The sequence below is a fragment of the Rhinolophus sinicus genome, chromosome 18 (assembly GCF_057876585.1).
Source record: "Rhinolophus sinicus isolate RSI-liver-muscle chromosome 18, RSI-T2T, whole genome shotgun sequence".
Taxonomy (NCBI): domain Eukaryota; kingdom Metazoa; phylum Chordata; class Mammalia; order Chiroptera; family Rhinolophidae; genus Rhinolophus; species Rhinolophus sinicus.
The window spans coordinates 62,803,902-62,817,447 of NC_142518.1; the positions used below are offsets into that span (position 1 = coordinate 62,803,902).

Here is a 13,546-nt window from a genome sequence, read left to right on the forward strand (position 1 = left end):
ACACATAGAAATCTGGGGGTGTTACTACTCTGAAGAATTTTAACATTTTAAAAATTTCCTGTCATTAGGTCTTTTTTTTTCTTTCTCGTTTGCTATTGTAGACCTCACATTTAAAGGTTTCTTCAGTGACTCCAGAGATTTCTATTTATTATAATCACTTTTTTAAATTGAAAAAGTAAAACATGCGTATATTAAGGTATTAATATAGTGAAAAATAAAGGCATGGCAAACAAACATACCTCTTCAATCCCAGACTTACAGCTTTTTCCTCAAAGAAAACCACTCTAACTAATTTCTCACATTGCCTGCTAGAGGTCCTTGGATATTATTCCATAGTAGCTTATGTTCATCTACTGGGTTCTTCCACACACTGCATAACATTCTGTGATCTGGGCCTATTTTAATTTATTTAATGAGTCCCCAGTTATGGTTACTTAGATTAGTTCTAACCTTTTGCTGTTTCAACCAATGCTTCGGTAAGTGTACCTTTATGCACATAGGATCTATCTGTAGGATAAATTCCAGAAGTGAAATCCCTGGATAAAATGCTGTTATATTTATAATTTTGATAGAATAATAACCAAATTGCCTTTCAGAGAGTTTGTGTCCATTTATAGTACCACCTAAAATATTTATGCGTATCTGCTTCCCCCAACCTTTGCCCATCTCAGAGGTGAACGTGGTAATCATCCGTGTTATAATTTTTACTTCTTAAATTAGGAGTAAAGTTGAACAGCATTTCTTCTATTCATAGGCAATATTAATTTTTTTTTTCTGTGAACTTTTCTGTCCAGTTCATTTGTATCGAGTAGTTGCTCTTTTACTTATTGATGTATTTGTACTGAGTCCCACAAGAATCATAGGTTTCATAAAATTTAACCTTAGTCTGGACTGTAGAAGTGACTTTTTATTTTATAAATGAAGAAAATGAACTATAAAACCCATTAGAGAGTTTCTAAAGGTAGTGTGGCACAATGGGAAAAACCAGAGGAAATGGAGTCACACGTATCTGCATTCCAGCTGTGGTACTTGTAACCTCCGAGACTGAATTTTCTCATCCATAAAATGAGTAGACTAATGTTTACCTAGTAGTTTTGTGAGAATTAAATAAGGTTATATATTTAAAGCACCCGGCACAGTGCTTAGCATAGCAGGAACTCAATAAATATTAATTCCCCTTTCCCTTCCATTTAACATGATGTTGTGTGTGCGCGCACATGTGTTTTGTTTTAGTTATTAACACTCAGTACAACTGTTAATTCAGCAAGACAATTTCCTGCTCTTCTGAGCAGCACTTGGTAGAGCCAATCAGTTACAATAGAAGCACTTCTTACTGTGGCTGCTAAAACCTAATGAAACCAAAGTAAAACGAAACAAAAATCATATAAAGGCTCTCATGTACTTGCTTCCGAGAATACTGCATTTCTTCCCTGCCTCGTAAGTCTGATTCTGTGAATATTCTATGCGATACTACTATGACTTCTTTCCTAATTCATGAGTACTGATCAGGTCAGGAACACCTTCAGTACCATTACTTTTATTAAGATTTATTTCTGAAAGGACATTTAAAGGAACAATTAAGCATCACAGAATAGTCCAGACATGCATAATGTAGCCAAAACAAATTCTGATGCTACAACAACAGAATTTATTTTCATATCATTCAATGCCTATTGATTGATCTTACTGAAATATCTGAAGTTCCTTGTCACTCACAGTTCCTTGTTTCACAATTTGGTCAGTAGGTGGCAGGATCAGTAAGAAATCCACAGGCTCTGCAAACCCCCAGTGCCACCCCCAGAAAGCCTCCCCCTCCCCAACCACACTGCGCTGTTGTTTCTAGCCCTGGGGTGTCCCTTTCTTCCCCATTCTGCTGTTGTTGGCCAGTCACTCAGCTACATTCTGGAAGGAGTGATGCTCTCATTGTTTCTAAGACCTATTTCCAAAGCCCTCAGACCCAGTGTTCTAAGACCTCTCTGAATTTCTTCCTACTGCAAGGGGTTTAGAGAGCTCATGGCTCTGTGCTCCTGAAATGCATTATAAAGCATTACTAGTCTGTGTTTTAAGAAAATGTTTAACTTAGGAGTTTAAAGTTGCTTCTGATTGCTAGATAGAAAGAAGTTTTAAAATACTCTAGTACTGACACCTGTAATATTTAAATGTGTAAATATTGCATTTGGGAAAGCAGCATTCAATTATACTTTCTATTTGCATTATTTACGGTTGCAGAGAAGTTTATTTTCAATTTTCTATTGTAAACCAAATTATTTCTATTTTAGGAAGAGAATGGCTCTCTCAATTCATTTAATTTCTATTTGTAGAGCTCCCACTATGTGCAAGGTACTATACTAAATCGGAGGGAAAAAAAATGATTAAGGTCTTGTTCTTGTAGGTACCAGGGAATGCATCATCTGGTGAGGGAGAGAGGAAGAGGTGCACTACACTTAATCAAGTTTATTAAAGGTTAACACAGATGTTTTTTTAAAAGCCATAGCAGCACAAAATGGAAATAGTTAATTTGGAGTAGGACAAATGGAGGTCCCAGAGGTGGTATAATTTGAGCTGGGCCTAGAAATATATATACCGGGGGTGCCAAAAAAATATATAAACATTTTAAGAGATGTTAACAGTTTGTTCAACATTGCTCAGGCAGTGGTTTGCTGTAATCAGAAGCGTCTGGACGCTGATGGTAACCGTTTTGAGCACCTCTTGTAATTGCAGAAGTCAAACGTGACTTGTATTCATCTTTTCTTATCCGTATATATTAATACAGTTTTTTCGTTTCTTAAAATGTGTGTACATTTTTTTGGCACCCTCTGTATTTTTAATTTATTGGGATGACAATGGTTAGTAAAATCACATAGGTTTCAAGTATATAGTTCTGTAATACATCATCTCTATGTCACATTATGTGTTTACCACCCAGAGTCAGTTCTCCTTCCATCACCATATATTTGACCCTCTTTACCCTTATCTACCACCCCCCACCCCCCTTACCCTCTGGTAACCACTAAACTGTTGTCTGTGTCTATGATTTTTTTGTTTCTTTGTTGGTCTGTCTGGTTCCTTTGTTGCCTTCAGTTTTCTATCCTACATATGAGTGAAGTCATATGGTTCTCAACTTTTCCCGTAAATATTTTAAGTAGAATTCTAACAGGGGAAGAAAGAAAGAGGGCCTTCTAGGCAAAGAACACCATTAGCAAAGCATGGGGGTAGGGCGGTCAAGTGCATACTGTGTTGAAAGCATAGCCTGTTAGGTTGGCACTTGGGGGTGAAGGTGGTAAGGTGAACTTCAGAGTGAGGAAATGGGGTTTTGTTCTTTATGCATTAGGGGTGCAACAATTTCATGATTAACCATTGAGCAGGCATTTGGCAGACAGATAGGTGATGGGGATTCTCAAATAGGTGCTGGAGCATTGATTGTGAATAACCACCAGTAGGCTAGGCAAGATATGATGGTGTTGTGACCAGACGAATTCTTAATCTCTGTGTTCCCAAGCTTGCAATACTTAGGTTCTTTTTACGAGCCGTAGCGTGCTATGTGACAGAGTATATCTCAAAATGCTCTCTAGATTAATGGAAAAACAATGATATATCTGTATAAGAGGCAATTGGAAAAGGCCTCATTAGTACTTTTGCATATACATCATACATGAAACTGTTAGAATTTGTATGTGTGTATTTGTTTTATTATTATTTGATTTGATGATATATGGCAACATATAAACATCAAGGCTGTAATAATGGTGGCATTTTCCTTAAAAATCTGTAGTTATTATAGATTATAGTGATATTATACAAGAATTAAAGTAATGATGGCTAATATTAACTAAACTTAAAATAATAATAAAATATGTGGGTTATAACTGCTAATTCTAATTAGAATTTCTAGGGTTCTCTAGAGGCTTCAGGAAGAACAAAGAGTGTGTGTGGAGGTTGTAAGCAATTCTTGGTTTTAATGTTGCTTGGAGGAAATATGAGAAATAAACATGAGAGGTTAATAAAATTTATCTTCTTCAATAATATATTTCTGTAGTACAATTTAGCTTTAATAATAACTGAAAATTGAGGTGTTATAAATATTTCAAATGCATATAAATGTCACTTTGCAATGCGTGAAATATTGGGCACAGTTTAAAAATTATGCTGGAACTAAGTTTGAAGATGTTTTTGTGTAAAAGCACTTTTCCTGTGGGATGACATTTAAATTGTGTTTTTTAGTCTTAGAATCAGTTGGCTGCTTTTGAAGATACCCACTCTTGTTTGCCTGCTTAATACAACCTTCTGTATTTAGTAAAGCAATGAAAAAACAAAAGAGTGGTGAAATCTAATCCATCTCTGTCTTCATAATATAGAAATTCTTGGAATTGACTTGGAAATAATGAGGTGTCACTCTCAGAGTACACACCCCCTGTGAGATGGTGCTAAAGTGTCCTGAGAGACCTGGTGTCCTAACAAATAATTTGTCATCTTAATGACACAATATGCATGCTCTGCAGTGTAAGTTTTAATACAGCGAGAACAAACCAAGAAGGCTTAATTCTTTCAGACAACCAACTGAAAACCATACTTACCTGCATATAATCTCGTCATTTTTATTATATCTAAATTCTTTGGATTTCTGTATGTAAACTATCTGATTGTCTTTGCCTGTCACCTTATCAAAGCTTTTAAAATTGGGAACATTTTACGTATTTTTACTTACACCGACACATTTATTTCCAGTTGTCTTGTTTTAGCACTGAAAGATCACTTCTTTCTGTAGAAGAGGAAACAGAAATTTGTGAATCAGAGACACGTGTCATTATGTAATTGTAAGAGTGACTAATTGTAGGGAGAAGTTGAGACAGGGTATCTTCAGCCTCCTGCATGAGTGGGCTTCAAATGGCTTTATCTTTACCTGTTGGTGATGGTGTGGTGGTTTTACTGCTCACTACTAACTCCTTCACTACTAATAACAATAGTAGCAACCGTAATTATAACAATAATAGGAATAACAGCACATTTATTAAGCTCTTACTCTGTTCCAAGTGCTGCAATAAGCATTTTAAATCCGTATCTCTTTTAGTCCTGACACAAACGCTAGGTACGCTTATTATCGTTTTATAGGTGAAGAAACTGAGGCTATGGGAGAATGATTATGCAATGCGTCTTATTTATGTAGCCAATAATAAGTAGCAACACTGAGATTTGAACCCAGGTTTGTTCTTAATCACTTCCCTGTGTTGTAACAGTGACTCTTAATGGCTTTTATGCCCTTAGTATTTTGTGTGTTTTGTTACATAGTGAACTGATCCCTTTTTTAATGCTATAGTTTCACATATATTATCTTGTGAAATGTGTAATCCTATTATCCTGGCACTGAAGAAAATTCTTTATGGCTTAAACTACAGCTAGGAAGTTACACATTCATGGAAGGGAATGAGGTTATTTTTTCTATAACTAAGGTTTCCTTTTGCCATTTTCTGCAGTCTATCAATTGTAAAACATTGCTATGACTTGGGGAGGTCTGTCTCTTCTAATAATGAATGAAGGAATGTAGTCTTCATGTCATTTAAGCATTTGGTAATAAGGATATCAAGTGTAAGGATATATATGGGATACATACATACACTAATGACATCAGTTTCTCATGGGGCTCCTTTGACGTTCGCTTCATAACATTATGCGCACCTTGTGTGATTTCAATATGACACTTTTTATCTGTGAATTACCGAGAGCATCTCTCCCTGTTTCAGGAATTTTTGCTGATAAGCCTTATATCGATTAGACACAGTAACAGGTGTTCAGTTGATAGCATTTACAAGACACACAGATATTCATTCACATTGACAATTATTTGTTCTAGCTAAATTAGTTTTATTTTGACAAGTAGAAATTATTTACATTGAAATCCAGTGGACATTTTTAACACAGATACATAACACTACAACGGGGTGTGTTTTGTTCCAACTGTATATTTACAGCAGTTAAACCTCTTCCATACTATCTCTTGTATGATATGAGAAGTAAGAACAAGAGGTTTCTCTAATTTGTTTAAGAAATATATTTAATATAGAGAAATTTAAATCTGGTAGCTTTTCTGAGGTGCTCTATATGTAAGTAATCACTTTAGTCATTTAGTGCCTGTTAGTGAGCATACATTTAATTCTTTTTTTTTTTTTGACCTATTTTTATTTCTTATTAGTTTCAGGTATACGAAACATAATGATTAGACATTTACACCCCTCACAAAGTGATAAACCTAACGAGTCTGCTACCCATCTGACACTACATCGCTATTACGATACCATTAACTTTATTCCCTGTGCTGTACTTTACATTCCGTGACTGTGTTTGTGTGTGTGTGTGTGTGTGTGTGTGTGTGTGTGTGTGCATATTTAATTTTAGTTGACATTCGTTATTATTTTATATTAGTTTCAAGTATATAGCACAGTGGGTTAGATATTTATATAATTTATGAAGTGATTCCCCCCCATAAGTCTAGTACCCATCTGACACCATACATACTTTTAAAAATATTATTGACTATGTTCCCCATACTGTATTCCATACCCCATGACCATTTTGTGACTACCAATTTGTGCTTCCTAATCCCTTCACCTTTCTCACCCATCCCCTCAACCTCCCTCCCATCTGGCAACCATCAGTTTGTTCTCTGTATCCATGAGTTTATTTCTGTTTTGTTTATTTATTCTGTTCTTTAGAGTCCACATATAAATGAGATCACATGGTATTTGTCTTTCTCAGTCTGACTTATTTCACTTAGTACAATATCCTCTAGGTCCATCAATGTTGTTGGAAGTGGTAAGATTTATTCTTTTTTATGGCAGTGCAACACTCCATTGTATAAATGTACCACAGTTTCTTTATCCAATCGTCTTTTGATGGGCATTTCGGTTGTTTTATGTCTTGGCTATCGTGAATAGTGCTGCAGTAAACATAGGGGTGCATATATATTTTTTTCAAATTAGTGTTTTGGATTTCTTTGGATAAATACCCAGGAGTGTAATTGCTGGATCATAAGGTATTTCTGTTTTTAATTTTTTGAGGAACCTCAATACTGATTTCAATAATAACTTCACCATAATTCATTCTTTATAATAGGTTATTCAGTAATAAATGGTTATTACTTAGTTTTCCTTAAACTATGCTTTTTGGTATTATTATTATTATTGTTGTTATTAGTTCCGTTTGTATCATTTTCTGATTTTTGTTTTTGTTTTGTTTTTATTATTTTTTCCAGTTTTATCATGATATAATTGATGTATAATATATAAGTTTAGGGTGCACAACATAATGGTTTGGTTTGTGTATATATTGCAAAAGGATTACCACACTAAGTTTAGTTAACATGCATTACTTCATACAGTTACACTATTTTTTCCTTGTGATGGGAACTTTTGTGATTTACTTTTTTAACAACTTTCAGTTATACAAAACAGTATTGTTAACTATAGTCATCATGCTGTACATTATGTCACCAGTAGTTATTTATCTTGTAACTAGAAGTTTGTACCTTTTGACCATCTTTACCCAATTACCCCCCCCCCCCCACCTCTGGCAATCACAGATCTTATCTGTTTGTATCAGTATATCGTTATTTTACAACAATGTTTAACATCTTGTCTGGTAGGTGTGTCAGTTGAGTGAGCTGATTTGTTATTAGATGCCTTCCAGATACTGTATGGGAGAGGACTGAAAAAATTCAAAATTATCACTTAAAAATATCAGTTCCATTTTAACACACACTTCTAGGAATACATCTGCACTCTTGATTTCTTAGTAATTACAAGTGCTATGATATCACTCTCCTTGATGATTTCGACAGAATGCTGAGTGGGCTCTCTAACTTCAGTCCTTTTTCCTTTTGATCAGTTTCCCACAACTTATAATTGTCTTTTTGAAGTGTAGGTTACCATGATACTCCCACGCTTGAAGCATTTCAGTGACTACCCGTTGTCTTCAGTGGGATGTCTAAACTCTTCCTCATGTATTTCAAGGTCATTTGCCTCTTCACTCCCCCTATACTGTCCTTAGACCGAACTCTTTTGTTCCTGGAACAGAGACACTTACAAGACTTTGCAACTTCTCTCTGAATATGCCTTCACCAATTCTTCATTTGGCCTGTATTTAGATGACACTTCCATCAGAATGCCGTCTTCACAGTATATTATGATTATTTTTACTCATTTGTGTCCCCGGTCAGACACTGGACTTCTTGTAGGCAGGAAGAAATATTTCCATTTTGTTTACTATTGTTTCCCAGCATGGGCCACAGCTTCTGGCAAGTATAAGTGTGTTCAGTAAACATGCAAATGAATTACAGCTGTGTTATGTAAGCTTACCGTGTTTCCCCGAAAATAAGACCTAGCCGGACTATCAGCTCTAAGGCTGTCTTTTGGAGAAAAAATTAATAATTTTGCTGATGGTCCGGCTAGGTCTTATTTTCAGGGAAACATGGTAGTTTCATAGCACCAAGGCAAGTCAAATAAAGTGGGGGTGCTAAACCAGAATTTAGGCACATAGTAGGACATGTGTTTGTCTTAATAATTCATCCAGTGATATATATGAATCTGTCTTTTGAAAATCCTTCTTATAACTGATTAAATACCAGAAATACCATAGTTCAGTCTGGCTATAGTGGTTTGTTGTAGTTAATTTGCGCATTTAAGTTCCTATAATTTAGTAATTCACTTCATTTAGGGATGGAGATAGATAGATCGGTAGATAGATAAACAGACAGACAGATAGATAAATCCTACCACAGATTTGATAAAATTTTCAAAGATGAAAGCTAGATTTTTTCAATAGTGGCCTTTGCTTGATTTAGTCAATAGAGTTTTAAAACTTACGGTTGGTCCACTTAAATAAGTAGAATTTCAGTGTGCTGAAGTAAATGTCTATTCCCTGATTTGTTGTTTGACTAGCCATTAAATTAAAGAAACCATTTAATTTCTTATTGTCTCTATTGAAACACCTATAAAATAGAATAATGATCAGTAAATTAGAAAAATCCTCAATAGGAGTTTTGTGAGAATGAAGATAAATATATATCACAGACTCATAACAAAGTGACAATTTTAACAATTGCAAGTGTTAATATTTGTTGTGTACTTATACTATATGCCAGGCACTTTAAGTGTTTTAACCTGGATTATTTCATTTAATTTTTTCATCTATCCTTTGCCATCAGTACTTTTATTGTAGCCATTTTGCAGATGAGCAAAGTGAACCTGGAAATCACGCCCAAGCAGAATGATTTCACAACATGTGTGCTTTACCAGTTGGCTGTGCTTACTGTGTGAGGAAGTACCTGGAAATGGGGTGCTTTAGGACGCACCTGAATCCACAACCTGTGCTTTTGAACACTGCTGCATCTCTCTGTAGTGTGACTGTGTCTGTTAAAGCTCTATTATCAGAAATCTCAAATCAAATTTTACCTTCCCCATGAAACACAGAAGATGGGGGACTCTGTAAAGTAGGCTTAAGGGGACAAATAGTATTTTCCATGATTTCCTCATAACAAATGATGCTAGAACTAAAACAAAACAAAACAAAACAAAAATCTCACCTGCCCCACAGGGCAAGGATAGGCTATGGATGTATGATCTTTCCCTTTGAAGTACATATTGTTTTCGACCCAGTCATATCTGACTTATGTAGAGTATTAATGTATTTCTGTTAATTGGGCTCAGTAAAAATATACTCATATTGGGACAGAACTGAATGACTCAGTTTGCCCACTAAGTTATTGTTTACAGTGCATGGAAAAACCTATCTCCCAATATAAAACCAATCTTGAAAGAGTGAAGATATATTGAAGTTACTAGCAACCCTTGCCTAAGTTCTCCATATTTGTGTGGTCTGCCTTTGTTTTATCCATGGCCAAATATTAACACTAGTCTGACTTCTCCTTGCCTCCCCAGCACCCTTTCTTCATGCTCTTTGTCATCTGTTGATAGGGGCTTAAGGATTATAGTTTTAATTTAAATTAATTTTACAGGAGCCAAAACAAACTAATGTGATGCATTAAAATGGCAAATGTCACTCTTGCGAATTATCTGTATTCCCTCCATTTGCTTGGTTTCCTGAGAGTTGACTATATCTGGCTTCATGTGGTAAGAATGGACTGAAAACATGCTCCCAGCAACGTGTGAGAAATGTGTTGTTTCCTAGCGTGTAACTGTTTTTAATAGAAGGCAACAGGAGTGACTGCTCTGTCACATGTCATGCTATTCGTATATTTGTATTTTTCTTCGACAAGAGAAGCTGGTGTGACCAGGTTCCTTTTTGTTCCATTAGCAGCAATAATAAAGACGCTATCACTGCTCTGCTAGCTTTTACTTCCTGTTCGCTCTTGCAGTACCAATGAGACCACATTCTCGTTCATTATTGGCATTTTTATGCTCTTTTCACATGCTTTTGTTTTCTCAATGCTGACAGTTTGAGTATTTTACTCATTTATTGTATTATTAAATGTTAAGACATATATCTACATGACAGATCGGAATATGATTCTCAAACTCTTATATTATCGTTTATAGACATTCATTTTATTAATATTCTCACTTGGCATTATACAGTTTCTTAATCCATTTCAGGGCATAAACTGAACACATATAAAGATAAAATCATAGAAAATTAATTTCTTAGATTTGAAACAGGATTTGGGGACACAAAAGTCTAGCCCTTTTTGAATATTTCAGACTAAGGCATAATTCAGCTAAGGGATTCCTTTAGAATTGAACATTCCTTAAAAATTTAGAATTGTTTACCCTTTCCTGAGATGACTTCTAATCAGCCATAGTCTTTTTCAGATTCACTTATTTTATAGCCTGAAAGCAGTGTGATATTTCATATTTTCTGCTTGAAATTTATTTGGTCTGATAATGTTTTCTGTCATTCTTATATGAAGATGATAGTACCCACCATAAGTAATAGGGCATGATACCGTTCTGATTTCCAGTGGTAGGAATTTTAAAAAATTGATCATTTCATCTATTTTTGCCTAATTTCTTCCTGTGAGTGGTGATACGCATTTATGATCACAGTGCATTAGGGATGGGGTTTGTATTCATGGTAGAGAACCAGAGTAACTGACTCAAGTCAGCATTGAACCCATGACCTTGGTGTGGTGTTTTAACCAATTTAAACAATTGGCCACATGTAGATAAATATGATGACAAACGTTACTGTCAGCTATTTAAAACAGCTTTTCTATAGTAGATATGAACTTGATAGTATTTGCTTTCTGCAATAGGAGTCCTTGCAAATACCTTCATACTATAGGGCTCTAAATTGTTTATTATTTAAAACTTTTAAGTTGCCTTTTAAATTTAGTGCCTTACCAGATCAGGATTATAACAGTATATCATTCATGTTACGAAAAAAAAAAATGAAAAGGCAAATCAACAAATACTAATTTTGCTGTTTTCAGGGACATAAAGTGAATATATTTTAATGAAGCTTGACTGAGAGAAATAGTCACTTGTACAAAGCCTCTTCATCCTTATCCTAATATTATGGTATTTACACTTTGTTTCAGTGATAGTCTCCATTTCCTCATACCTTCAGAGACGTGGAAGCAATTACTTGTCATTATCAGCGCTCTCCGATTTAATATTTTTCAAAATACCACTGTCAGTTTTCTTGATGGGCAAGAAGCATTCAGAGTAAGTTCCCCGTTATTCATGGGGAATAGTTCCAAGACCCCTCGTGGATGCCCAAAATCACGGATAGTTCCAAACCCTATCTATATTCTATATGTTTTTTAGCGATCGAAATGTATATTTATGCTTCAGCATTTATATATTGTATACTATTTGCTTGAGGATTATTAACAATAAGTTTAATTAATTAGACTAGACCCTGGTTAGGACCTAATAAAGTAGTTGTCTTAAGAGTTTGCTTTGATTTTTATGAATATTACAAGTGGCTACATGAGTGATCTTTTTTTATAATTTAGTATTCATGTGATATATGTAGCAGCTGTCAGTTATCTGCTTTAATAGAGTGGAATGAATGTACAGAACATTTGGGGGATATATGTGGAAGGTTAAGACAATTACAGTAGTCTCCCCTTTATCTGTGGTTTTGTTTCCCACAGTTTCAGTTATACTCGGTCAACCATGGTCTGAAAATATTACATGGAATATTCCAGAAACAAACGATTCATGAGTTTTAAACTGTGTGCCGTGCTGACTAGCATGGTGGAGTTGTGTGTTGTCCTTTTCTGCCCCGCTTTGTCCCTCTCCATCCCATCCCCGGATGTGAATCAGCCCTCTGTGCTTAATAGCCCTCTCAGTTATCAGGTCAACTGTTGTGGTATCACAGTGCTTGTGTTCTAGAGTGACCCTTATTTTATTTAATAACATCACATTCATATAACTTTTAGTATTATATATTGTTAAAATTATTTTAGTATTAGTTATTGTTGTTAATAGTTTACTGTGTCTAAATGATAAATTAAATGTTATCATAGGTACGTATCTGTAGAAAAAAACATACGGTACATAGGGTTTGGTACTGGCCGTGTTTCAGGCATCCACTGGAGGTCTTGGAACGTATCCCTCATGAATAAGGGGGGCTACTCTAAATGTGTTCATAGTAGTGTTTTTTTTTTTTTTTTTTTTTGTATTTCAGTATCTTTAGCTTAGGTCTATTTGTGTCTTCTTGGACCAGGAATAAGCAGCAAAAGAACTGGTGAGAACAACGTTCGGATTGCCAGATCTGCTAGAGTTTATTTATATAAAGATTTTTTTCAAAGATAATCTTAAACCTTTGTTATGGACTCTTGGCCTTTGGGAAACATGTTATATAGGTACTCTCTCATGCTGTAACTTTCTCCTGGGACATCTATGATAGAAAATCCTGTACCTGCTGTTGAATTCCTTCATGTTCGTAAGAATTACAATGGGCTTATGCTGTTTGGGGTGTTCTTTTAAATTGTAAGACTCTTTTTTGTAGATTGTCTTAATTCCCTCATCTCCATTTTTTTTTTTTTTTTAATTAAATTTATTGGGGTGACAATTGTTAGTAAAATTACATAGATTTCAGGTGTACAATTCTGTATTACATCATCTATAAATCCCATTGTGTGTTCATCACCCAGAGTCAGTTCTCCTTCCATCACCATATATTCGATCCCCCTTACCCTCATCTCCCACCCCCACCCCCCGCCCCCCTTACCCTCTGGCAACCACTAAACTATTGTCTGTGTCAATGAGTTTCTGTTTCTCATTTGTTTGTCTTGTTCTTTTGTTGTTTTTGGTTTATATACCACATATCAGTGAAATCACATGGTTCTCTGCTTTTTCTGTCTGACTTGTTTTGCTCAGCATTACTCTCTCAAGATCCATCCATGTTGTCACAAATGTTCCTATATCATCTTTTCTTACTGCCGAATAGTATTCCATTGTGTATATATACCACAACTTCTTTATCCATTCATCTATCGAAGGACATTTTGGTTGTTTCCATGTCTTGGCCACCGTAAACAAAGCTGCAATGAACATTGGAGCACACGTGTCTTTATCTCTAAATG

The 13,546-nt window shown here is 35.2% G+C and overlaps 1 protein-coding gene across 3 annotated transcripts in view; it reads left to right on the forward strand.

The window, feature by feature from the left end:
* The window catches only part of DIAPH2 (diaphanous related formin 2), an 832,169-nt gene that overhangs the window by 254,398 nt on the left and 564,225 nt on the right, over positions 1 to 13,546 (forward strand). The gene's annotated exons all lie outside the window — the stretch shown is intronic.